The sequence below is a fragment of the Lissotriton helveticus genome, chromosome 2_1, assembly GCF_964261635.1.
Source record: "Lissotriton helveticus chromosome 2_1, aLisHel1.1, whole genome shotgun sequence".
Classification (NCBI taxonomy): Eukaryota; Metazoa; Chordata; class Amphibia; order Caudata; family Salamandridae; genus Lissotriton; species Lissotriton helveticus.
The window spans coordinates 33,954,994-33,979,336 of record NC_136059.1 but is presented as its reverse complement, the minus strand read 5'-3'; positions in this window follow the sequence as shown (position 1 = coordinate 33,979,336).

Here is a 24,343-nt window from a genome sequence, read left to right as displayed (position 1 = left end):
GTCATTGGGCCCCGACTACCTCTACCTCCTCCTTGCCCTCGAACCACTTGCTGTAACAGTACTCGAGTCTTCAGATCCTTAACCTTTTTATCCACCTTATCCTTATTTTCATTTTCTCTATGCTCGTAGTACTGGGCCATGCTGAGGATTACAGACGGGGAAGAGGTAGTCCAGGTACTCTCTGCCGCCTCCAGTCGTGCTGAAATTTCCGGAGCCAGGTTCGTAACGAACCTGTTAACGAACAACCTTGTGCCCCCTTCTGTGGCCAAATCTTGCCCACTAAAATCAATAAAAACCTCTTCGAACCTGGTAAAGAAGTCGGACACACTTTCGTCCTTCTTTTGTCTACAGGCGGACAGTTTATCCCAATCGACTTTGCGGGGTGGGATCAGAGTATGCATAAAAGTTATTATTTTCGCTGGAAGAGAAGTTATTTCCACTCTTGGTTTGTCCCCTGGCTTGCGATCCTGGTCCCAGCCTCTTAACTCCTCCCACGTGCCACCAAATTCAGCATGATTAGAATCGTGCACCTGTCGCCATATATCAACCGGTACTAGTAGTCCGAAGAACAATTCGACATCGGCTAAAGTCATTACAGCGGACGCAGCTGCTTCGGTCAATTCTTTGTAGTACGCAGTAGGATTCTTTCGGGGATCTGGCAACTGAGATTTCAATGCCAGTACTTCACTTCTTTTCCAGGGGGTATAAACCCACTGTTCCTGGAACCGAGCCGCCACCCCTTGTCGTATGATCGCCTGGTTACCATCTCGTTGTTCGGGGATTTCGGGATGATAGATTGGGTGTACTTCTCGCATAGGGTGTTGCGTAGTCCACTGTGGACTTTTCAAGAATAATCTGTCGCGATATTGTACCAAAGTGTCTATATTCTTAAATACTTCTTCCGGTGTTAGGCTAAATTTATGGGCCCAATCTCTGATAGTATACAGGATCTGGGGGGCTGTCCCGTCCCTAAAGCTTATTTCCCAAGACCCAATGAGCGAATTGGACATTTCGTATAGCACATGTTGTTGCATGACCGGCTCTAAATCCTTCACAGTACTCCATATGTCAATCAGGGTATATACTTCATTCCGCACCCACTTGACAGCCTGGTCTCCTAATGCTTCTTTTTCGCCATATTCTACAGATGCTCTAGTGAACAAACGCTTGCTATCTAGGCCCCCTACAGCTCCCCTCGGGGTCGGGTCAAACCCTCTGGGTGTAATACAAACTCGGGGGGAGGATATCTCCGGCATAGGGAGACTCAAGTGCGTCTGAGGGGAAGTGATCAGTTGTGTAGACTCGGGGACAAGCGTAGCCAAGGCCCCACCTTGAGGAGAGGAAACATCGTTATTTTGTTCATTGATAACGGAGCCCCGTTCCTCGGGCGCAGATGCCCGTGGTCTAACTTCTGGCTGGACAGGTATTGCAGGGTATATACGCTCCGGGGCATATGGTGGGGGAGGCCTTGCATTTAACAATTCCTCAATCTCATCTTCCGCCCCTTCTCTGGCTACATAACATTGGTCTACCTGCAGTTTAAACCGCCTGTCTGCAATTTCAATATTTTGTTCTACCTTATTTTTATCATATGCGATAGCCTTCTGGGTAATAGTCTGTCCCTGCTCTATCTTCATTAATTTTTCAGATCGAATGCGTCGTCTCTTTGCTTCTTTCTGCCATTTGTTAAGGGTGTCGAACATCGACTGCCGACTGCGTTTAATAAAAAGACGTTCTTGTAAATATGCCAGTTTTTGTTCATCGAAAGACCCTGTTTTTGGCCACTGTAATTCTATATTGTCCTTAGTGTATTTATGCCACAGAGAGTTAAAGATGAGGGGGCCAATACCATGCTTACAATACATAAAGTGGCTAGGTGTCCCCTCTGGGGGGTTCGGCTGACTCTCGTCTAACCTCCCTTCCTCACTATGGACACAACCAAAACACAATTTGCTAAGGCACGGCATATTGTATTATCTCGTTTCTGGCTGAAAAGGAATTTCTCCGTTAGTACAAATTCAACAAAATTAAATATCACGTTATCCTTACGCTTTCATTCTCATGGCCATGACACCCATCATCCTCACATCCGTATTTTCCTTATACATCAGACAAACGTAGAACGTGACACATAAGTTCCAGCAATTGCAATCGAAAAAGTGGAGCCCGTCGGCTCCCACTCGTGGAGAACTCTTCTGCTAATTTATTCAAAAGGCTGCAAAGACACGACCGACAACAGTCTCGTCCTCAGACTGCCTAAAGATGGTTACACAGGTTTTAAACCACAGACCGGTCTACAGGCCATCCGACAGCATTCATGGTTCACCTCCCGAACTGTTCTGGCTAAGCCCGCGTTTCAGCGCCGCTCCAGATTTGTCCGGGTGCTACCCAATCTCAACCATCGGCTTTCCCGAGAACGGTCCGGCCGAGCAGGAACCGCAGTTCCCCTAGGCGTATAATCCTTATCTTTAGTGTACCCAGAGCGTTCGCACGTGCAGTTCCACACTGCCCCCGTCGAACCTCCGACCAAATCCTCTCTGTGACAACTAATGCAAAGTCAGAGTTTCTCCGTGACCATGGGCCACCAAATGCTTAAATCCCGTTATTTAAATCTGCATATGCAATTCAACATATAACGAGACACAACACTCACCTGGTGCACGCAGGTTTGCCGGAACGTTCTTCACTGCCGACGTTTGCCCAGTATCAGCGCTGCAGGTTCTCGGGTTGCACCCGAAGGACTCCGGCGTGGGGTTACTAGCAGCTGAAGCCCTCCGGATCGGGAGGGCAGAGCAAAACCCCAATTTCTTATGCGTCTGGTCTGCAACTCTCCCGATCAAGAGGACCCCTTTCGATGTCGCCTGTGGCTACACAGGGACGACCCCAACGCGGAGTCCCGGCGGAGTCGCCAACTGAAGTACCGAAAATTATATGATCCCCTCCCAACAATAATCATTACATTACCAAGTCCCTTACCATTACCAATAAGCAGTCGGTCGGCAGTGTAGAAGGTTCAAGCGTTTATTATACAAACACAAACTCTGCCAGAGGAGCTCCTTGCGACCTGACCCAAAAGGTCCGCCAAGAAGACTGCTGGCACATTGTCAGCACATCACATATATACAATTGCGTTGGCACCGGCATGGCCTAACATGGAAAAATACAAATTGGTACAAGCTAGTACAGTAATAGGAAAGCCCATATAAGGCACACAAAGAGCTCCTGATTTCGCTCAAGCAGCAAGGTCAGACGGGTGACTCCCTTCTGTCTTCTCAGAGACAAACCACCCTGCACCCCTCCCGGAATGTGCTTATCGGCCCTTCCTCGGCTAACTACGACCTTGCCGAGGCTACCGAGCTGAAACAGCAGTTTCTGCAACAGTTGGTTTCTTTCCCAGGAGCAGGGCCTTTAGAGCTAAGAGAGAATAAGGCCTGTGCATGTACGATATTAAAGAAGGCCATAGTATGGTATTCATATAGCGTAACGTGGCATGAAGCTAAGTGAAAGTAAAATACCGTAAATGCTAATTATGCATGTCTACAGTGTGAGTTTAGAGACACCATGCTAATCCTAACATATCGATTATCAATACTACGTGATCAGGAATCGATTCTGGTACCTCAGATGAAAGGAGCCAGAGAGCTCCCTGCAGGGGGCCTGAGGGCTGATGAAAGGAGCCAGAGAGCTCCCCGCAGGGGGTCTGAGGGCTGATGAAAGGGGCCAGAGAGCTCCCCGCAGGGGCCTGAGGGCTGCAGAAAGGAGCCAGAGAGCTCCCCGCAGGAGGCCTGAGGGCTGCTGAAAGGAGCCAGAGAGCTCCCCGCAGGGGGCCTGAGGGCTGATGAAAGGAGTCAGAGAGCCCCCCACAGGGGCCTGAGGGCTGCTGAAAGGTGCCAGAGAGCTCCCCACAGGAGGCCTGAGGGCTGATGAGAGGAGCCAGAGAGCTCCCCGCAGGGGGCCTGAGGGCTGCTGAAAGGAGATAGAGAGCTCCCCGCAGGGGGCCTGAGGGCTGCTGAAAGGTGCCAGAGAGCTCCCCGCAGGGGGCCTGAGGGCTGCTGAAAGGTGCCAGAGAGCTCCCCGCAGGGGGCCTGAGGACTGATGAAAGGAGCCAGAGAGCTCCCCATAGGGGACTGAGGGCTGCTGAAAGGAGCCAAAGAGCTCCCCGCAGGGGGCCTGAGGGCTGATGAAAGGAGCCAGAGAGCTCCCCGCAGGGGGCCTGAGGGCTGCTGAAAGGAGTCAGAGAGCTCCCCGCAGGGGGCCTGAGGGCTGCTGAAAGGTGCCAGAGGGCTCCACGCAGGGGGCCTGAGGGCTGCTGAAAGGAGCCAGAGAGCTCCCCCCGGGGGGCCTGAGGGCTGCTGTAAGGGGTCAGAGAGCTCCCTGCAGGGGGCCTGAGGGCTGATGAAAGGAGCCAGAGAGCTCCCCGCAGGGGGTCTGAGGGCTGATGAAAGGGGCCAGAGAGCTCCCCGCAGGGGCCTGAGGGTTGAAAGGAGCCAGAGAGCTCCCCACAGGGGGCCTGAGGGCTGCTGAAAGGGGCCAGAGAGCTCCCTGCAGGGGGTCTGAGGGCTGATGAAAGGAGCCAGAGAGCTCCCCACAGGGGCCTGAGGGCTGCTGAAAGGAGCCAGAGAGCTCCCCACAGGGGGCCTGAGGGCTGCTGAAAGGAGCCAGAGAGCTCCCCGCAGGGGGCCTGAGGGCTGCTGAAAGGTGCCAGAGGGCTCCACGCAGGGGGCCTGAGGGCTGCTGAAAGGAGCCAGAGAGCTCCCCCCGGGGGGCCTGAGGGCTGCTGTAAGGGGTCAGAGAGCTCCCTGCAGGGGGCCTGAGGGCTGATGAAAGGAGCCAGAGAGCTCCCCGCAGGGGGTCTGAGGGCTGATGAAAGGGGCCAGAGAGCTCCCCGCAGGGGCCTGAGGGTTGAAAGGAACCAGAGAGCTCCCCACAGGGGGCCTGAGGGCTGCTGAAAGGGGCCAGAGAGCTCCCTGCAGGGGGTCTGAGGGCTGATGAAAGGAGCCAGAGAGCTCCCCACAGGGGCCTGAGGGCTGCTGAAAGGAGCCAGAGAGCTCCCCGCAGGGGGCCTGAGGGCTGCTGAACGGAGCTAGAGAGCTCCCCACAGGGGGCCTGAGGGCTGATGAAAGGAGTCAGAGAGCCCCCCACAGGGGGCCTGAGGGCTGCTGAAAGGAGCCAGAGAGCTCCCCTCAGGGGGCCTGAGGGCTGATGAAAGGTGCCAGAGAGCTCCCCGCAGGGGGTCTGAGGGCTGCTGAAAGGTGCCAGAGAGCTCCCAGCAGGGGGTCTGAGGGCTGATGAAAGGAGCCAGAGAGCTCCCCGCAGGGGGTCTGAGGGCTGATGAAAGGAGCCAGAGAGCTCCACGCAGGGGGCCTGAGGGCTGATGAAAGGAGCCAGAGAGCTCCCCGCAGGGGGTCTGAGGGCTGATGAAAGGAGCCAGAGAGCTCCCCGCAGGGGGCCTGAGGGCTGCTGAAAGGAGCCAGAGAGCTCCCCGCAGGGGGCCTGAGGGCTGCTGAAAGGAGCCAGAGAGCTCCCCGCAGGAGGCCTGAGGGCTGCTGAAAGGAGTCAGAGAGCTCCCCGCAGGGGGCCTGAGGGCTGCTGAAAGGAGTCAGAGAGCTCCCCGCAGGGGGCCTGAGGGCTGCTGAACGGAGCTAGAGAGCTCCCCGTGGGGGGCCTGAGGGCTGATGAAAGGTGCCAGAGAGCTCCCCGCAGGGGGTCTGAGGGCTGATGAAAGGAGCCAGAGAGCTCCACGCAGGGGGACTGAGGGCTGATGAAAGGTGCCAGAGAGCTCCCCCCGGGGGGCCTGAGGGCTGCTGAAAGGAGTCAGAGAGCTCCCCTCAGGGGGCCTGAGGGCTGATGAAAGGTGCCAGAGAGCTCCCCCCGGGGGGCCTGAGGGCTGCTGAAAGGAGTCAGAGAGCTCCCCGCAGGGGGCCTGAGGGCTGCTGAAAGGAGCCAGAGAGCTCCCCGCAGGGGGCCTGAGGGCTGATGAAAGGAGCCAGAGAGCTCCCCGCAGGGGGTCTGAGGGCTGCTGAAAGGAGCCAGAGAGCTCCCCACAGGGGGTCTGAGGGCTGATGAAAGGAGCCAGAGAGCTCCCCGCAGGGGGCCTGAGGGCTGCTGAAAGAAGCCAGAGAGCTCCCCGCAGGGGGTCTGAGGGCTACTGAAAGGGGCCAGAGAGCTCCCCGCAGGGGGTCTGAGGGCTGCTGAAAGGAGCCAGAGAGCTCCCCGCAGGGGGCCTGAGGGCTGCTGAAAGGAGCCAGAGAGCTCCCCGCAGGGGGCCTGAGGGCTGCTGAAAGGAGCCAGAGAGCTCCCCGCAGGGGGCCTGAGGGCTGCTGAAAGGAGCCAGAGAGCTCCCCGCAGGGGGTCTGAGGGCTGCTGAAAGGAGCCAGAGAGCTCCCCGCAGGGGGCCTGAGGGCTGCTGAAAGGAGCCAGAGAGCTCCCCGCAGGGGGCCTGAGGGCTGATGAAAGGAGCCAGAGAGCTCCCCGCAGGGGGCCTGAGGGCTGCTGAAAGGTTTCAGAGAGCTCCCAGCAGGGGGCCTGAGGGCTGCTGAAAGGAGCCAGAGAGCTCCCGCAGGGGGACTGAGGGCTGATGAAAGGAGCCAGAGAGCTCCCCGCAGGGGGCCTGAGGGCTGATGAAAGGAGCCAGAGAGCTCCCCGCAGGGGGCCTGAGGGCTGCTGAAAGGTGCCAGAGAGCTCCCCACAGGGGGCCTGAGGGCTGCTGAAAGGAGCCAGAGAGCTCCACGCAGGGGGCCTGAGGGCTGCTGAAAGGAGCCAGAGAGCTCCCCGCAGGGGGCCTGAGGGCTGATGAAAGGAGTCAGAGAGCTCCCTGCAGGGGGCCTGAGGGCTGAAAGGAGCCAGAGAGCTCCCCGCAGGGGGTCTGAGGGCTGATGAAAGGAGCCAGAGAGCTCCCCGCAGGGGGCCTGAGGGCTGATGAAAGGAGTCAGAGAGCTCTCTGCAGGGGGCCTGAGGACTGATGAAAGGAGTCAGAGAGCTCCCAGCAGGGGGCCTGAGGGCTGCTGAAAGGAGCCAGAGAGCTCCCCGCAGGGGGTGTGAGGGTTGCTGAAAGGAGCCAGAGAGCTCCCCGCAGGGGGTCTGAGGGCTGCTGAAAGGAGCCAGAGAGCTCCCCGCAGGGGGCCTGAGGGCTGATGAAAGGAGCCAGAGAGCTCCCCGCAGGGGGTCTGAGGACTGATGAAAGGAGCCAGAGAGCTCCCCGCAGGGGGCCTGAGGGCTGATGAAAGGAGCCAGAGAGCTCCCCACAGGGGGCCTGAGGGCTGATGAAAGGAGCCAGAGAGCTCCCCGCAGGGGGTCTGAGGGCTGCTGAAAGGAGCCAGAGAGCTCCCCGCAGGGGGTCTGAGGACTGATGAAAGGAGCCAGAGAGCTCCCCGCAGGGGGCCTGAGGGCTGATGAAAGGAGCCAGAGAGCTCCCAGCAGGGGGCCTGAGGGCTGATGAAAGGAGCCAGAGAGCTCCCCGCAGGGGGACTGAGGGCTGATGAAAGGAGCCAGAGAGCTCCCCGCAGGGGGCCTGAGGGCTGATGAAAGGAGCCAGAGAGCTCCCCGCAGGGGGTCTGAGGGCTGCTGAAAGGAGCCAGAGAGCTCCCCGCAGGGGGTCTGAGGGCTGATGAAAGGAGTCAGAGAGCTCCCAGCAGGGGGCCTGAGGGCTGCTGAAAGGAGCCAGAGAGCTCCCCGCAGGGGGTCTGAGGGTTGCTGAAAGGAGCCAGAGAGCTCCCCGCAGGGGGTCTGAGGGCTGCTGAAAGGAGCCAGAGAGCTCCCCGCAGGGGGTCTGAGGGTTGCTGAAAGGAGCCAGAGAGCTCCCCGCAGGGGGTCTGAGGGCTGCTGAAAGGAGCCAGAGAGCTCCCCGCAGGGGGTCTGAGGACTGATGAAAGGAGCCAGAGAGCTCCCCGCAGGGGGCCTGAGGGCTGATGAAAGGAGCCAGAGAGCTCCCCGCAGGGGGCCTGAGGGCTGATGAAAGGAGCCAGAGAGCTCCCCGCAGGGGGTCTGAGGGCTGCTGAAAGGAGCCAGAGAGCTCCCCACAGGGGGTCTGAGGGCTGATGAAAGGAGCCAGAGAGCTCCCCGCAGGGGGTCTGAGGACTGATGAAAGGAGCCAGAGAGCTCCCCGCAGGGGGCCTGAGGGCTGATGAAAGGAGCCAGAGAGCTCCCAGCAGGGGGCCTGAGGGCTGATGAAAGGAGCCAGAGAGCTCCCCGCAGGGGGACTGAGGGCTGATGAAAGGAGCCAGAGAGCTCCCCGCAGGGGGCCTGAGGGCTGAAAGGAGCCAGAGAGCTCCCCGCAGGGGGTCTGAGGGCTGATGAAAGGAGCCAGAGAGCTCCCCGCAGGGGGCCTGAGGGCTGCTGAAAGGAGCCAGAGAGCTCCCCGCAGGGGGTCTGAGGGCTGATGAAAGGGGCCATAGAGCTCCCCGCAGGGGGTCTGAGGGCTGATGAAAGGGGCCAGAGAGCTCCCCGCAGGGGGCCTGAGGGCTGATGAAAGGAGTCAGAGAGCTCCCCCCGGGGGGCCTGAGGGCTGCTGAAAGGAGCCAGAGAGCTCCCCGCAGGGGGTCTGAGGGCTGATGAAAGGGGCCAGAGAGCTCCCCTCAGGGGGCCTGAGGGCTGATGAAAGGTGCCAGAGAGCTCCCCCCGGGGGGCCTGAGGGCTGCTGAAAGGAGCCAGAGAGCTCCCGGCAGGGGGTCTGAGGGCTGCTGAAAGGAGCCTGAGAGCTCCCCGCAGGGGGTCTGAGGGCTGATGAAAGGGGCCAGAGAGCTCCCTGCAGGGGGCCTGAGGGCTGCTGAAAGGAGCCAGAGAGCTCCCGCAGGGGGCCTGAGGGCTGCTGAAAGGAGCCAGAGAGCTCCCCGCAGGGGGTCTGAGGGCTGATGAAAGGGGCCAGAGAGCTCCCTGCAGGGGGTCTGAGGGCTGATGAAAGGGGCCAGAGAGCTCCCCGCAGGGGGTCTGAGGGCTGATGAAAGGGGCCAGAGAGCTCCCTGCAGGGGGCCTGAGGGCTGCTGAAAGGAGCCAGAGAGCTCCCCGCAGGGGGCCTGAGGGCTGCTGAAAGGAGCCAGAGAGCTTCCCGCAGGGGGCCTGAGGGCTGATGAAAGGAGTCAGAGAGCTCCCCGCAGGGGGCCTGAGGGCTGATGAAAGGAGCCAGAGAGCTCCCCGCAGGGGGCCTGAGGGCTGAAAGGAGCCAGAGAGCTCCCCGCAGGGGGCCTGAGGACTGATGAAAGGAGTCAGAGAGCCCCCCACAGGGGGCCTGAGGGCTGCTGAAAGGAGCCAGAGAGCTCCCCGCAGGGGGCCTGAGGGCTGCAGAAAGGAGCCAGAGAGCTCCCCGCAGGGGGCCTGAGGGCTGAAAGGAGCCAGAGAGCTCCCCGCAGGGGGCCTGAGGGCTGCTGAAAGGTGCCAGAGAGCTCCCAGCAGGGGGTCTGAGGGCCGATGAAAGGAGCCAGAGAGCCCCCCACAGGGGCCTGAGGGCTGATGAAAGGAGCCAGAGAGCTCCCAGCAGGGGGCCTGAGGGCTGATGAAAGGAGCCAGAGAGCTCCCCGCAGGGGGCCTGAGGGCTGATGAAAGGAGCCAGAGAGCTCCCCGCAGGGGGCCTGAGGGCTGCTGAAAGGAGCCAGAGAGCTCCCCGCAGGGGGCCTGAAAGGCGCCAGAGAGCTCCCCGCAGGGGGTCTGAGGGCTGATGAAAGGAGCCAGAGAGCTCTCCGCAGGGGGCCTGAGGGCTGCTGAAAGGAGCCAGAGAGCTCCCCGCAGGGGGCCTGAGGGCTGATGAAAGGAGCCAGAGAGCTCCCCGCAGGGGGCCTGAGTGCTGCTGAAAGGAGCCAGAGAGCTCCCCGCAGGGGGCCTGAGGGCTGCTGAAAGGAGTCAGAGAGCTCCCCGCAGGGGGCCTGAGGGCTGATGAAAGGAGCCAGAGAGCTCCCACAGGGGGCCTGAGGGCTGCTGAAAGGAGCCAGAGAGCTCTCCGCAGGGGGCCTGAGGGCTGCTGAAAGGAGCCAGAGAGCTCTCCGCAGGGGGTCTGAGGGCTGATGAAAGGAGCCAGAGAGCTCTCCGCAGGGGGCCTGAGGGCTGCTGAAAGGAGCCAGAGAGCTCCCCGCAGGGGGCCTGAGGGCTGCTGAAAGGAGCCAGAGAGCTCTCCGCAGGGGGTCTGAGGGCTGATGAAAGGTGCCAGAGAGCTCCCCACAGGGGTCCTGAGGGCTGATGAAAGGAGCCAGAGGGCTCCCTGCAGGGGGCCTGAGGGCTGCTGAAAGGTGCCAGAGAGCTCCCCGCAGGGGTCCTGAGGGCTGATGAAAGGCGCCAGAGAGCTCCCCGCAGGGGGCCTGAGGGCTGCTGAAAGGTGCCAGAGAGCTCCCTGCAGGAGGCCTGAGGGATGATGAAAGGAGTCAGAGAGATGACCGCAGGGGGTCTGAGGGCTGATGAAAGGTGCCAGAGAGCTCCCCGCAGGGGTCCTGAGGGCTGAAAGGAGCCAGAGAGCTCCCCGCAGGGGGCCTGAGGGATGATGAAAGGAGTCAGAGAGCTCCCCGCAGGGGGCCTGAGGACTGATGAAAGGAGTCAGAGAGCTCCCCGCAGGGGGTCTGAGGGCTGCTGAAAGGAGCCAGAGAGCTCCCCACAGGGGCCTGAGGGCTGATGAAAGGAGTCAGAGAGCTCCCCACAGGGGGCCTGAGGACTGATGAAAGGAGCCAGAGAGCTCCCTGCAGGGGGCCTGAGGGCTGATGAAAGGAGCCAGAGAGCTCTCCGCAGGGGGTCTGAGGGCTGATGAAAGGTGCCAGAGAGCTCCCCGCAGGGGTCCTGAGGGCTGATGAAAGGAGCCAGAGGGCTCCCTGCAGGGGGCCTGAGGGCTGCTGAAAGGTGCCAGAGAGCTCCCCGCAGGGGGCCTGAGGGCTGATGAAAGGAGCCAGAGAGCTCCCCACAGGGGGCCTGAGGGCTGATGAAAGGAGCCAGAGAGCTCCCTGCAGGGGGTCTGAGGGCTGAAAGGAGCCAGAGAGCTCCCCGCAGGGGGCCTGAGGGATGATGAAAGGAGTCAGAGAGCTCCCCACAGGGGGCCTGAGGCTGCTGAAAGGAGCCAGAGAGCCCCCCACAGGGGGCCTGAGGGCTGCTGAAAGGAGCCAGAGAGCTCCCCACAGGGGCCTGAGGGCTGCAGAAAGGAGCCAGAGAGCCCCCCACAGGGGCCTGAGGGCTGCAGAAAGGAGCCAGAGAGCTCCCAGCAGGGGGTAAGAGGGCTACTGAAAGGAGCCAGAGAGCTCCCCGCAGGGGGTCTGAGGGCTACTGAAAGGTGCCAGACTGCCAGCTCTGGAGTAGGAAGCCTGGGGCTGCTAGAAGGCGCCAGGCTGCCAGACCTGGGGCAGAGAGTTCCCCCACAGGGGTCAAGGGCTGGTGATTGGTGCCAGGATGCCAGCCCTGAAGCAGGGAGCTGCTCCACGGGGGGTCAGGGGTGTGTGATAGTTGCCAGGCTGCCAGCCCGGAAACAGGGATCTCACCTAACTGCTCATCCTATATTCTAGCGGGCACCTGACATGCAACTGTCTGTCGAGGCCTGTCACATACATATATCATGCCTGTCACGGGGTGTGATCATCTGGGGTTGCACTCTCAACCACTGACTTGCTCTTTGGCTGCACTCTTCGCCCCCCCCCCCCCCCCCCTTACCGGTCTCATGGGCCATGGAAGAGCCGCAGGAACATAAAACAGGGGGAAGCTGCAATGTTCTGGACCCCTGTTTTCCATCTTGTCTATCAAGACTGGGCGGGACAGGTGTCAATCTTGTGATGTCATTGGGAGCCCAAGAGTGTGTGAAAGGGCTCGGCCAGCACCCTGCGGGGTTGGGGGTGTGGCCGAGGGCCAGTTTCAGCTGATCATGCAGCATCACAGTGTCTCTTGCAGCAAAGCAGCAGAACAGCTGGACAGTGTTCCTTCTATAGGTCCTGAAGGGATCTCAGGAGTTGGGTCTGGGAGTCTAAAATGTATACCTGGTGCCCACTTTGAAGTGGAAGATTCTTCTGGAGCTTTCCACCGACAAAGGTGTCTGGAATTTGCTGCCTCCTGCCCTGGTCCAAGTCTGTCTGGGGGCACAACAGGCCAGTGTGAAAACCTTTGTGAGTGCAGTGGGCCAGTACCTTTTAGGTTCAAGAGCGGTAGCTGATAGCCCCGCCCCCTCATTGAGCCGAGCTGGCCCATCCTGCCAACACCCGCCCCTCTATCGTTACCTTTCAAACTTCCGTTACTTCATTCCTTCAAACACATTTTACTTTAAAATGGTTCCTCTTCGCGGACCTTCTTCAGGGTTGTTAACCAAGTACCCTAAAGACCAAAGAATGCGGTGACCATACACTGCGGCAACTTAGGACTGGACGCCGACACCGTAGTGTTTTCACAAGACAATCGTCCTGTAGTCTCTGATCGAGGACATGTTTGCAGTCAAGGCTGGAATCCCTGTGCCCACTATAGGTTCGCAGTTCCATATCAGCGCCTGTAGCTGGTTCATTCAATGACAACATTAATAGAGGAAAGTGTGACGTATTGATGTGGCCTCTTTCAGCTGTATCGGTGGGAAAGTATTGTTGAACAATGCACATCTGGAAGGTGATCATAGAAAATGTACCAGCAGCGATCCGTACTTATGTCAATCTTTTTTACCCATTTTACTTCAGTATGTGATAATAGACACGAAGAGAAACATTTAATTCATAGAAAGTCCTTTAAACGTAACACGTTTTGTAAACAAGAAAGAGGGGCCTAACTATGTCTAGCTATCTTTTTGCATGAATAATTATTGATTCCAACATAATGAATGTAATCAAGGGCCAGAATCAATCAGGAGTGATTTAAGACGCAGCATGGCTGCTGCAGGATACTGGCCTGGCGACTGACTCTGGATTGGTTTGCTTCTTTTATCAGGAGGTCTGTGCAAGTGGGGCCTCCTCCTTTTCACTTTGGTGAAACATCTGTGCTGTGTTGCTCCTCAGGGGTCAGCATCTGTACTGTGGTACTCCTCAGGTGTCACCATCTGTGCTGTGGTACTCCTCAAAGGTCAACATCTATGTTCTGGTGCTCCTCAAGGGTCAACATCTGTGGGTGGTGCTCCTCAGGGGTCAGCATCTGTACTGTGGTGGTCCTCAGGGGTCAGCATCTGTGCTGTGGTGCTCTTCAGGGGTCAGAACAGCACCTGTGCTGTGGTGCTCCTTAGGGGTCAGCATCTGAGCTGTTGTGCCTCTCAAGGGTCAGCATCTGTGCTGTGGTGCTCCTCAGGGGTCAGAACAGCACCTGTGCTGTGGTGCTCCTTAGGGGTCAGCATCTGAGCTGTTGTGCCTCTCAAGGGTCAGCATCTGTGCTGTGGTGCTCCTCAGGGGTCAATGTCTGTGCTGTGGTGCTCCTCAGGGGTCAACATCTGTGCTGTGGTGAACCTCAGGGTTCAACATCTGTGCTGTGGTGTTCCTCAAGGGTCAGCATCTGTGCTGTGGTGCTCCTCAGGGGTCACCACTCCCTTTTGTACCGCTTTTGGCCGCCATAAGTGTGGCAGGGTATGCTCAGACGTGAGTCCCTTGCTCACTTTGCCACTGGATTCAAGCAAGTCGGGCTGAAGACGGCTGGAATGCCAGAAACCGGTCCTCGGAAGCTTGTTTCCGGTCCAGGGAAGACATGGCTTGGCAGTTCGGGCTAGACTGTTCCCATGAGGCACAGGGTCAGACTGATTTGCATATAGCCATGTCTGAACTGGAGTGGCAGAGTGGGCTAAAGAACGGTGATGGATTAAACCCAGATCTCTTGACTGGGTGTGAGTGTTTGATTGATTCAGATGCTCCGTCCATCACCACCCCCTTTTGTACCGCTTTTGGCCGCCATAAGTGTGGCAGGGTATGCTCAGACGTGAGTCCCTTGCTCACTTTGCCACTGGTTGCAAGCAAGCCAGGCTGAAGACGGCTGGAATGCCAGAAACCGGTCCTCGGAAGCTTGTTTCCGGTCCAGGGAAGACATGGCTTGGCAGTTCGGGCTGGACTGTTCCCATGAGGCACAGGGTCAGACTGATTTGCATATAGCCATGTTTGAACTGGAGTGGCAGAGTGGGCTAAAGAACGGTGATGGATTAAACCCAGATCTTTTGACTGGGTGTGAGTGTTTGATTGATTCAGATGCTCCGTCCATCACCACCCCCTTTTGTACCGCTTTTGGCCGCCATAAGTGTGGCAGGGTATGCTCAGACATGAGTCCCTTGCTCACTTTGCAACTGGATTCAAGCAAGCCGGGCTGAAGACGGCTGGAATGCCAGAAACCGGTCCTCGGAAGCTTGTTTCCGGTCCAGGGAAGACTTGGCTTGGCAGTTCGGGCTGGACTGTTCCCATGAGGCACAGGGTCAGACTGATTTGCATATAGCCATGTCTGAGCTGGGGTGGCAGAGTGGGCTAAAGAACAGTGATGGATTAAACCCAGATCTTTTGACTGGGTGTGAGTGTTTGATTGATTCAGATGCTCCGTCCAATACCACCGCCTTTTGTACCACTCCTCAGGGGTCAGCATCTGTACTGTGGTGCTCCTCATGGTTCAAATAGATAAAAAGGTTAAGGAGGCCCCCTTTCTAGGTTGATCTAGGACCAGGGGAAACACAATAAAATAGGAGCAAGGTCCCACAAAACAAACAAACTGCCCTATGTAGTCTGATTTCTAGATCTATTCGAAACGAAGTGTCTAGGATTCTATCATAGACCCGTATTTGCTAATACTAGGTACGGGAAAGGCGAAAGATGCTTGTGTTGCTGGAGTAAAAACAATGTCAAAAAACATTTAACAATGAGACAAATCACATATGGCACAGAGTTTCTTTAAAAAAGAAGTACATGCGTTTTATTTCATACCGCTGTATATATGGTTACCATATCCTTTATACATTTAAAATCATGTCAGCACTAGATTACATCAAATATTGATGAATACACAAAATATAAAATAAAAAAATTTAAAACAAGAATCAAGAAACAGATGTCGACGCGGCGTTTCGGTTTTTGAGATAAAAGCACCTTCCTCAGGACAGATTCTAAATTGAGAAACACACAGTTACCAATCAATAAACAGAAATAATAATCAAAAAAGTATTTAATCTTATTTTGCGAAAGAAACTCTGTAGGTCTCTTTCTAACGAATATCTATCTATTGGCGAACAGATCGCAAAGCCTAAACCTTTTTCGAGTGATTTCCATTACCATTACAAACAATCAAACAGAAACGAAAGGACAGCACTAAAAGACAATATTACTAGACTATTAAATCAGGCGAAGGATGAGGAGACCATATGTGAAAAAGAGTTTGCTTTTTTAACTAATATCAATCCTATTATTCCAGCATTGTACGGCCTTCCAAAAATTCACAAAGATATGTCCAATCCTCCGATGAGACCAATCGTATCAAGTATTGGATCTCTGACAGAGCCTTTAAGTAAATATGTAGACGTGTTTCTGCAGCCCTTAGTTACTAAACAGAAAGCATACATTAAAGACACCACGGCCATTATCCAGAAAATAGAGTGCCTCATTTTTAATCACAAAACAAAATTCCTTGTGACATTAGACATAGAGGCACTCTATACAAATATTCCCCAGGAAAACACCATCTAAATGATTGAGTCCTTTTTAGGTTTCGACCTGGGCGTTGCAACTGCATAGCAGTTGCTCCGCCCACGGCGAAACATCATGATCCTACATATCGACTTTGGTTCAGCCTCTGTCTCTCATTGGCTAGCTCCATAAATGGAGGCTAGCCATTGGGAGACAGAGGCTGTCAATCACGCTTTCTTTTCTGGTGAAAACTTTTTTTAAGTCCCGCCCCTTTGTCCCGGGCCGCGCTGTCATCGGCTGGCGGCCCGGGACACCCCCGTGATGTCATTCCCCGGGCCGAGCTGTGATTGGCTGGCCGGCCCAGGACCTGACTTGTTTTGATGTGTATGCAAACCAACGAAGCCATTATTACCACCATTTATAAATTTTCCAAAGTTTAAAGCAGAAATCCATTAATGAACTCAATCCGGCCAGCCCTCTTTCGAAGACAGAATGAGCCCCGCGTGGTTTCTGCTGCTGCAGTGGGTGAGTGCCGACGTCGACTGTTGGGGGAACAGAAAGTGCTGGCCGCGGTTGTAGGTCGGGCTCAGTAAGATGTAGCACCGTGGCATGTGCTGACGAGCACTGACGAGCAGTCGAAAATTATTCGTTTATATCTCACAGGCAGTGCGTTGTAGGGAAATGTTGGAAGTGTGCCGAAGTGCTGCATTGCTGTCTTCTGACAAAAAAAAAAACGATTGCAATACAACAATGTCTCTCCTTGCGCTGGGAATGCCAGCTCAGATGTGCTAGGTCTGTTGAATGTTGTTTATCGGCAAATCTAGCTTTACCACATAATCTGGGCTGGGATTGGGGGGTGGGGTATCAGCAAATAATGTCATTTCCGTCCTCGTGCCCCCGGATCGGAGGGTGACCTCTGCCACGGCCGGCACTTAGAGGTAATGCCGCCATTCGCAGCTCATGACCATAAAAGCGCACTTCCACCCTAGTCTGTTGCACATTAATATGACACTGATTCATGGCCAGAAAGCATCGGACACAAAAATAAACACTTTTCCCCCTTCATTATGATGGCGGGGGAGAATGAATTATGGCTCGTGAAAAACGAGGCTGAGAAGCGCTCGGCGCCTTTGAGTTACGGCCTGTAATAGCCGAGCAGCTTCCCTGCGTTTCCTTGCGCTCTTTATTTCATTTTACAAATACAGCACAGTGATTGCCAGGAAGAACTTTAGTTGCAGTACTTCTCACTTTTTCATCTCACCCCCACCCGAGTGGGTGAATGAAGATGCTACCGATCCAAGGTAAAAACTGCGGTGGCGCTCGGGTGGGGAGGGGGGGGGGGTTCGTTGAGATGGGGGTCGCCATAACTGGTGGTCTCATTACTCATGGCTCAATTCACACAAAATTACAGAGGGGAAAAAAATACTTTTCGTCCTGTGGGTTCACACCTCTCTGGCTTGTTCCAGCGAGCCTGTATACGTCTCAGATTCACATGTGGAACAAGTTCTGCATAATAACAAATATAAAATACAAAACTTACACGTGCATATTATTTCTGTTTCTTAATGAAGAAAATATTTCTCATAGAAATCCCCTTACCGACCACCTCCATCAATTTTCGGGGTAGTGGCACCTCACTATTTCCACTCTAAATTACATCTTGCTGACAGGATTACATTCGGGAGAGATTTCTAGGTTGGATTTACCTGTTACCTCTATCTCAGTGGCACTCTCTTGGTCTCTCTTCTTTTTCTGTACCTCTGTTGCTGCACTTTCTTTGTCTCTCTCAGTTCTTCCCACTCTCTTTCACCTCACGGATGTATGGTGCTCTATCTCGGTGGTGCTTTCTTTTTCTCCTCCATTCTACTTTCTCTGTGTGTCTTTCTTTATCCCCCTTGCTTCTTCTTTACCTCTTGACTATCTATCTCTTTCTCACTCCACGTGACTGCGAGAATCTCCTTTCTCTACATCTATCCCGTTGCCTCTCTTTCTGTTTGGCTGACTGTCGCACTTGCTCTCTCACTGTCCAGTACCTGCCTTTCTGTGTCCCCCTCACCGTCTCTTCTCTGACCTGCTCTCCCTTCTCCGTCGGTTGATCTCTTTTGCTCCTCTAGGAATGTGGCCATTCTTGTTTATTATAACTTTTCAACATGCTGCACAGCAACCACGCTGCTCTACTACATATCTTAAAAACAAATGCCAAGCCAAAACCTATGCAACGGTTTCGCATTTGACAAAGTTAGAGCTATTGACATTGTAAATGACAAAGCCATTTATTTATCTGTTTTCAAAACCAACACATGAATAAACAATTTGTCATTTACAATGCCAATACCTCTAACTTTGTCAAAGGCGAAACCGTTGCATTGTAAATGCTTGTTTAGTTCTGAGGGTACGGATCTCACAGCCCATCAAAATTTTATTGTAGATTGTGTAACGTTAGTGCTAAAAAAGAATCTCTTTCTGTTCAATAAAGACCTCTATAAACAGGTTAAGGGGACCAGCATGGGAGCCACATGCGCTCCCAGTCTGGCTTGTCTCTATGTCTCTCAATTTGAAGAAAAACATATTTTTAACCATTTGGCACCCTTTTATGAAAATATATCGGAGTGGTCAAGATACATTGACGACGTCTACTTCATCTGGACAGGAACCTCCGATACCCTTGCAGAGTTTATTGAATGGTTAAATTTAGGAGACAAAAATCTGAACTTCACCTCACATAGAGATCGTGATGAATGTGAATTTTTGGACATAGTGATTAAACACACGGAAGGCGTTTTAAGCGTTGAGCTGTATACTAAGCCGACGGACAGAAACACTATGCTTCATTTTAACAGTAACCATCCGCCCTGTCAAAAGGCCAACATTCCCCTTGGGCAATTTTTAAGGCTCAAAAGGAATTGCACAACGTTAAGAGACTATGATAAACATGCCCAAGCACCGAGACAGAAATTTATTGAACGAATATATTCCAAACGCATGCTTACAAACGAGCCAAATATTTTAACAGAGAGAATTTATTCAAAAGAAAAGATAAACCATCACAGAATCACAACCAATAATCTTTGTCACCAACTACAATTCGGTGAGTAATAAAATTAAAAATATTGTTAATAGAAATTGGCATTTAGTCACCAATAATCGACAAGAAAAATTACCCAAGCCCATGTTTTCATTTAGAAGGAATCGTACCATTAGAAATAGTCTGGTTCACACATACAGAGACGTTAAAAACATAACACAGTCATGCATCAATAGGGCACCTTTACCAACTGGCACTTTTCCTTGCAAAGGCTGTGTTAACTGTGAGAATATCATTAAAGGGAGCAGCATTACTAATAATAATGTTGAAATCAAGATCAGGGGCTTTATGAACTGCCGATCAAAAAATTTAATCTATTTAGTAAAATGTTTGTGCCATCTTGTTTATGAAGGCGAGATCTCGAGAGAGGTCCGCATTCGTATGAATGAACACAGGTCAGCGATTAGAAATCAAAAAAGGGTGCTCCCTTAACTGAGCATTGGAAGGCAGCAGGACATACAATTGATGACTTTAATTGGTGTTGTTTGGAGACAGTTGAGATTAATGCAAGAGGTGGTAATATCAATAATAAAAGAAAAAAACGAGAGCAATATTATATGTCCCGATTTAACAGCGTTAGATTTGGTCTGAATAGTAGAGAAGATTGGGAACGCATTATACAATAGCACAATAAAAATAATGATGACAGCATAATTCTGCACTACCCATGTCAGCTAGTTTTCAACCTTTCATCAACATGATTTACCACAACCCCACTCTACGCGAATCATAACATCACATCTACAGATCCTCATCACCAAATATGAGGGGTACTGTGATCCGAAGGAGTTTTTCCATAATAGTTCAAACATTAATAGCATATAATCGAGAAAGAACCATCATCAACGGTTCTGTTGAATAAAGCTTACCTATAGGGACGACAATCTGTACGTAAGGGTTTAGTTTTCGTAATGAACAAACATCAATAAGTAAGCCCCATAATAGCAACAATAGCATAATTTTGTATATTGCATTAGTTTTTAACCATCAGTCAGCATGATAGATTACTACCCCACTCTATACGAAACACCAACACTTAACATTAACCGCATGCGTGCAGGCTGAATTCCGCCCGTACGCTGAGATTTGCGAAAGCGCACTTTACGTGATGAGCTGGGCTCGTCATGAGCGTGCGAGGAGGCTACCTCATGACGAGCCCAGCTCGTCATCAGCGTCGAAGGGGTTAAATAATAAAAAGGTATCGTTTTCCGAAAGAGATCTCTTATTAGAGTTCTCTATTATTATCTTAGTAGACCATAGCCAACTATCTAGACAAATATGTAAAGAAACTTTATTACGAATGTTTCCCTTTGGAGACATACATCTGCCGTGAGGTCATATATTTGCCCGATCGCGGCATTTTGATGTCCCGGCAGTGTATATATTGTAATGTAATGTAATGTAATGTAAGGGTTTGCTTATATAGTGCAGCCTTCACTCCAGGGAACATCTTGGCGCTTAGAAAGGCTAGGCAGGGGTAACAAAGACCTCGCTGAAGATAGGTTTGGGTATATATGTTCGGATTAGGTTTTTGCAGAAGGCATCAGATAGTCCATATATCCATGTTTTAAGAGTTTTTCTGAAGACTATTTCTGATGTGATTTGGCGTAGAGACAGGGGGAGTTTGTTCCAGGCTTTTGAGCCCAGGACTGCCAGAGCCTTTTCTACTCTGGTTTTTAATCTGAAATTGGGGACGTTGAGGAGATTCGCATTTACAGATCTCAGGTTTCGTGTGGGGGTGTAGTGTTTAAACATACTCTGGATATAGCTAGGTCCATTTCCCTGAAAGGCCCTAAAGGTGATCAGGAGGACTTTAAAGAGAACCCGTTTGTGGATCGGAAGCCAGTGTAGGACGTCCATTGCTGCTGTGGCGGACGTCTTTCTGTTCCATCTCAGCACGAGTCTTGCCGCTGCATGTTGCACCATTTGCAGCTTGTGGCCCGATAGCGGCATTTTGATGTCCCGGCAGTGTATATATTGTAAGTCCATGGATGGAGGGAGACCCCACGGTAACCTGACGGTAATGCTGTCGATTGGGTAAACAACAAAAGGTAAAGTTTTCAATACACATTGAATACTTTTGAAAAAAAGCGCTAAACTATTCTGACGCTCACAAGTAGGTCCGCGGAACCAATAGCGAATGATGTTAGATTCAACCAATAAGCGGCCAGCTCCTATTTAAGTTCAGACCCATGGCACTGTTTTGATTCCGGTTTCTTAACACGAGAACGAAGCGCTTACGCTGTATCAGGTGGAGCAGGGAGGCCGACTACATTGAAAATGGTAAGCACGTATGCGCTAGAGTGGTTGACTATGAGCATGCCCCCCTAGAGATAGCTAACTCTAGATCGTTTTAATTTCACATTTTTCTTAAGAGCCCCGATGTCTAACTAGTCTTAAAAACGGGTTGTGTTCATTTTCTAGCCAGATCTGTTTATACATACGCCCGGCTTTAGATTCACAATCCTGAGTCGCTTTCTACAGTTCCCTAAATAGCCTCGACAAGAAGCGTAATGTTTAAATACGTAGATATATGCACTCAAGGCTTAGACTAACGCTTTTTGAGCTACCGGTAAGGTATTATTTGTAGCATCGCGCTACAGATAATCACAGACACAACTGGTTACTATTACTGGAGCTTTATTCTCTGCATCCATCATCAACCCTGTCCCTACTCTAACTGACCCTCATCCTGTCCTGACCCATCCTCTTCTCCTCAGCCCACCTAGCTCCGCCCCCCCAACTACTAGACTGTTAACTCCATTACATCTCCCCTTTTCTTAATAAACAAACGAACATGGTTTCAGTCCATCTCTTCAATGAGTCTTTTTGGTGGCTGGATATCACGACGTGGTCGCAGAGACATGGCTGCTGTGGACGCCGTCGGCGAAACTCCAGTCTGATGGTTACTGCTGTCTGTATCGCAAGAATCACGTTCTTCAGGTGCAGGTGGACCAATGGGGCTCGTCAGTGGCTCATCCGTGTCTCGAGAATACCTCTTGAAGTGAGAGACATTCCTGGTGATTCGGCGTCGGTCAGATTCGGCCATCAGCATGGTGCCCTTTTGTCGGGTGACCAGTAGTGGCTCATCACGAAATCGACAATCAGTCTTTTTCTGCTGTTCCTGCTTGACGAGGACATAGTCCCCTTCATGGACGGATGAAGACCCCGCCCTCCTTTTGGCATCGGCGTATGACTTCATTCTGTCCTTATTGTGTTTGTCAGTTGCAGCCATGTCATGGTGATCGTGACTTGGCGACACAGCTTGCAAGGCTCCTTCCCATGTTGGGATGCGATTTCTCATTGGTCGCCCTAGCATGAGGGTTGCAGGGCATTGTCCTGTAGTAGAGTGTGGGGTCGTCCGGTACGCTCTGAGGACCTCATTCAAGGCAACCTGCAACTCCTTCTTCTCAGCTGTGGCATGCTGAAATGTCTTTTTGATTGTCGCCATAAACCTTTCGACGGTGCCGTTTGCTTGTGGCCAGAGCGGGGTGACCTTCCTGTGCTTGAAGTCCATGTGCTTCGCAAAAGCACTGAATTCGTGCCCATTGAATGGGGGACCATTGTCTGTCTTAACCTCTTTGGGGACACCCCACGTTGCAAATACTTCATCCAGTACTTTGAGAGTGCAGGAAGCACTTGTAGACGACACTATTTGCGCAATGGGAAATCTAGAATATTCGTCGATTATGGCAACTACATATTTTACGGACGGCAACGGTCCGTAGAAGTCCATGGCGATTTCCTGCCACACTCCGCTGGGCAGGTTGGTCATCTGTAGTGGTGCCGGTGGATTGCTCTTGTTAGTCAATTGGCAGAGATGACAATCCTTTAGAGTCAACTCTACCATCTGGTCAAGAAAAGGAAACCAAACGCGTTCCCTTAAGGCTCGTTTCGTGGACACTACTCCTCTGTGGCCTTCATGGGCTAGGTTGACAACTCCCTGCCGGAGTTGGCTAGGGATCACGAGCCGTTGACCTCTCAGGATGACTCCGTCATCAGTGACTGACAGTTCGTCACATACATGCCGAAATGCCTGTATCTCTTTCTGGACTGTGGGGTCGGTGTCTTCATCTTGGGGATTGTGCCTCCACAGATTGGTTTGGATCCGGCGGCGTACCATTTGCAGAACAGTGTCTTGCGCAGTGACTTCCTGGATGTCGTTCATGGGAATGGCAGGTGGTAATGCCTGGTCAGCCACGAAGTGGATATATTCCTCAGCAATCGATGGTTTGGACCCAGATGACGGTTGAGGGTGGCGGGACATGTAGTCAGTCGGGTTCTCCGCCTTCCCCGGTTTGTGAACTATGGTGAAAGTGTACTCCTGGAGCCTGAGACCCCACCTCTCAATTCTCGGGGGCATTTTGGATCTTGGGTTGCCATAGATGGTGACCAGCGCCTGATGATCTGTGATCAAGGTAAAGTGCTTGCCATATACAAAGACATGAAAGTGTTCACACGCCCAGACCACAGCAAGACTTTCCTTTTCAGGTTGAGAGTACTTCTTCTCAGGATCGGACAGGCTGCGACTGGCATAAGCAACAATCCGTCTCTGGTCAGAGTCATTATCGTATTGTGCCAAGATTGCTCCCAAACCAACTGGGCTTGCGTCCACCGTGATCTCTGTTTTCCTGTGAGGGTTGAAGTACGAGAGGCTATCAGCCGATTCAACGGCGCGCTTGATGTCTTTGAATGCTCGTTTACACTGAGGGGTCCAGTCGAACGGCTGGCCGAGTTTGGTGAGAATCCGACGAGGGTGGCTGACGGTCGCATAGTCACGAATGTAGCGAGCACAGTAACTGGCCATCCCCAAGAAGGATCTCAGGTCGTTGACGTCTTGTGGACTCTTGGTATTGTTCAGAGTTGCAATCTTGTCCGGATCCGGCTTCATACCCTCATCAGAGAAACTCACATTTTTCTTTGTTCAATGTCAGGTTGGCATCCAACAGTGCGTGACAGACGCGATCAAGAGCAATGTCGTGTTCACGAACATCCGACCCATAGACTAAGATGTCGTCGCTATAGTTCAGAGTGTTGGGGATGTGCTGGATTATCTGCCGGATCGCTTCCTGGAAGATCTCAGCAGCGGATGAGACACCAAAGCTCAACCGTTTGTACCTGAATAGACCTAGGTGCGTTGCAAACGTGGTGATGTGACGGGATTTGGTGTCCAATTCCAGCTGGTGATAGCCCTTATTTAAGTCCAATTTTGAAAATACTTTGGCACCATTCAGTGCAGCGATCATGTCACTCAGGTGCGGACCAGGGTGCCACTCCTTTCAATCGCAGTGTTGGGTAGGCACATGTCAATGCACAGTCTTACTTTGTTGGGAGTCCCTTTCTTTGGTACAATGACCACCGGCGACACCCACGGGGTCGGGCCATCTGTGCGCTCAATGATGTCCGCTATTAGGAGCTCTTGAAGCTCATCCTCGACAGCACTTTGAAGATGGAACGGAACCCGTCGTGGGTGCTGCGCAACGGGTCTGACCTGTTTGTTAATGTGCAGATGGATTCGACACCCTTTTAGCTTGCCTAGGCCTTGGAACAATTTGGGAAATTTGCTGAAACAGTCTTGGTTGTCAGAGACTTTGAATAAAACATTCACCAGACACAGACGTTCTGCGGTGGGGAGGCTGAGCAGGCAGTCAGCTTCTGGTCCCTTGATGACGTGAATGACCGCAGGTATGGTGACGTTGTCATAAGTGAGGGTCGTGTGGAATTTGCTCAGACACTGGAGTGGTTTTTTGGA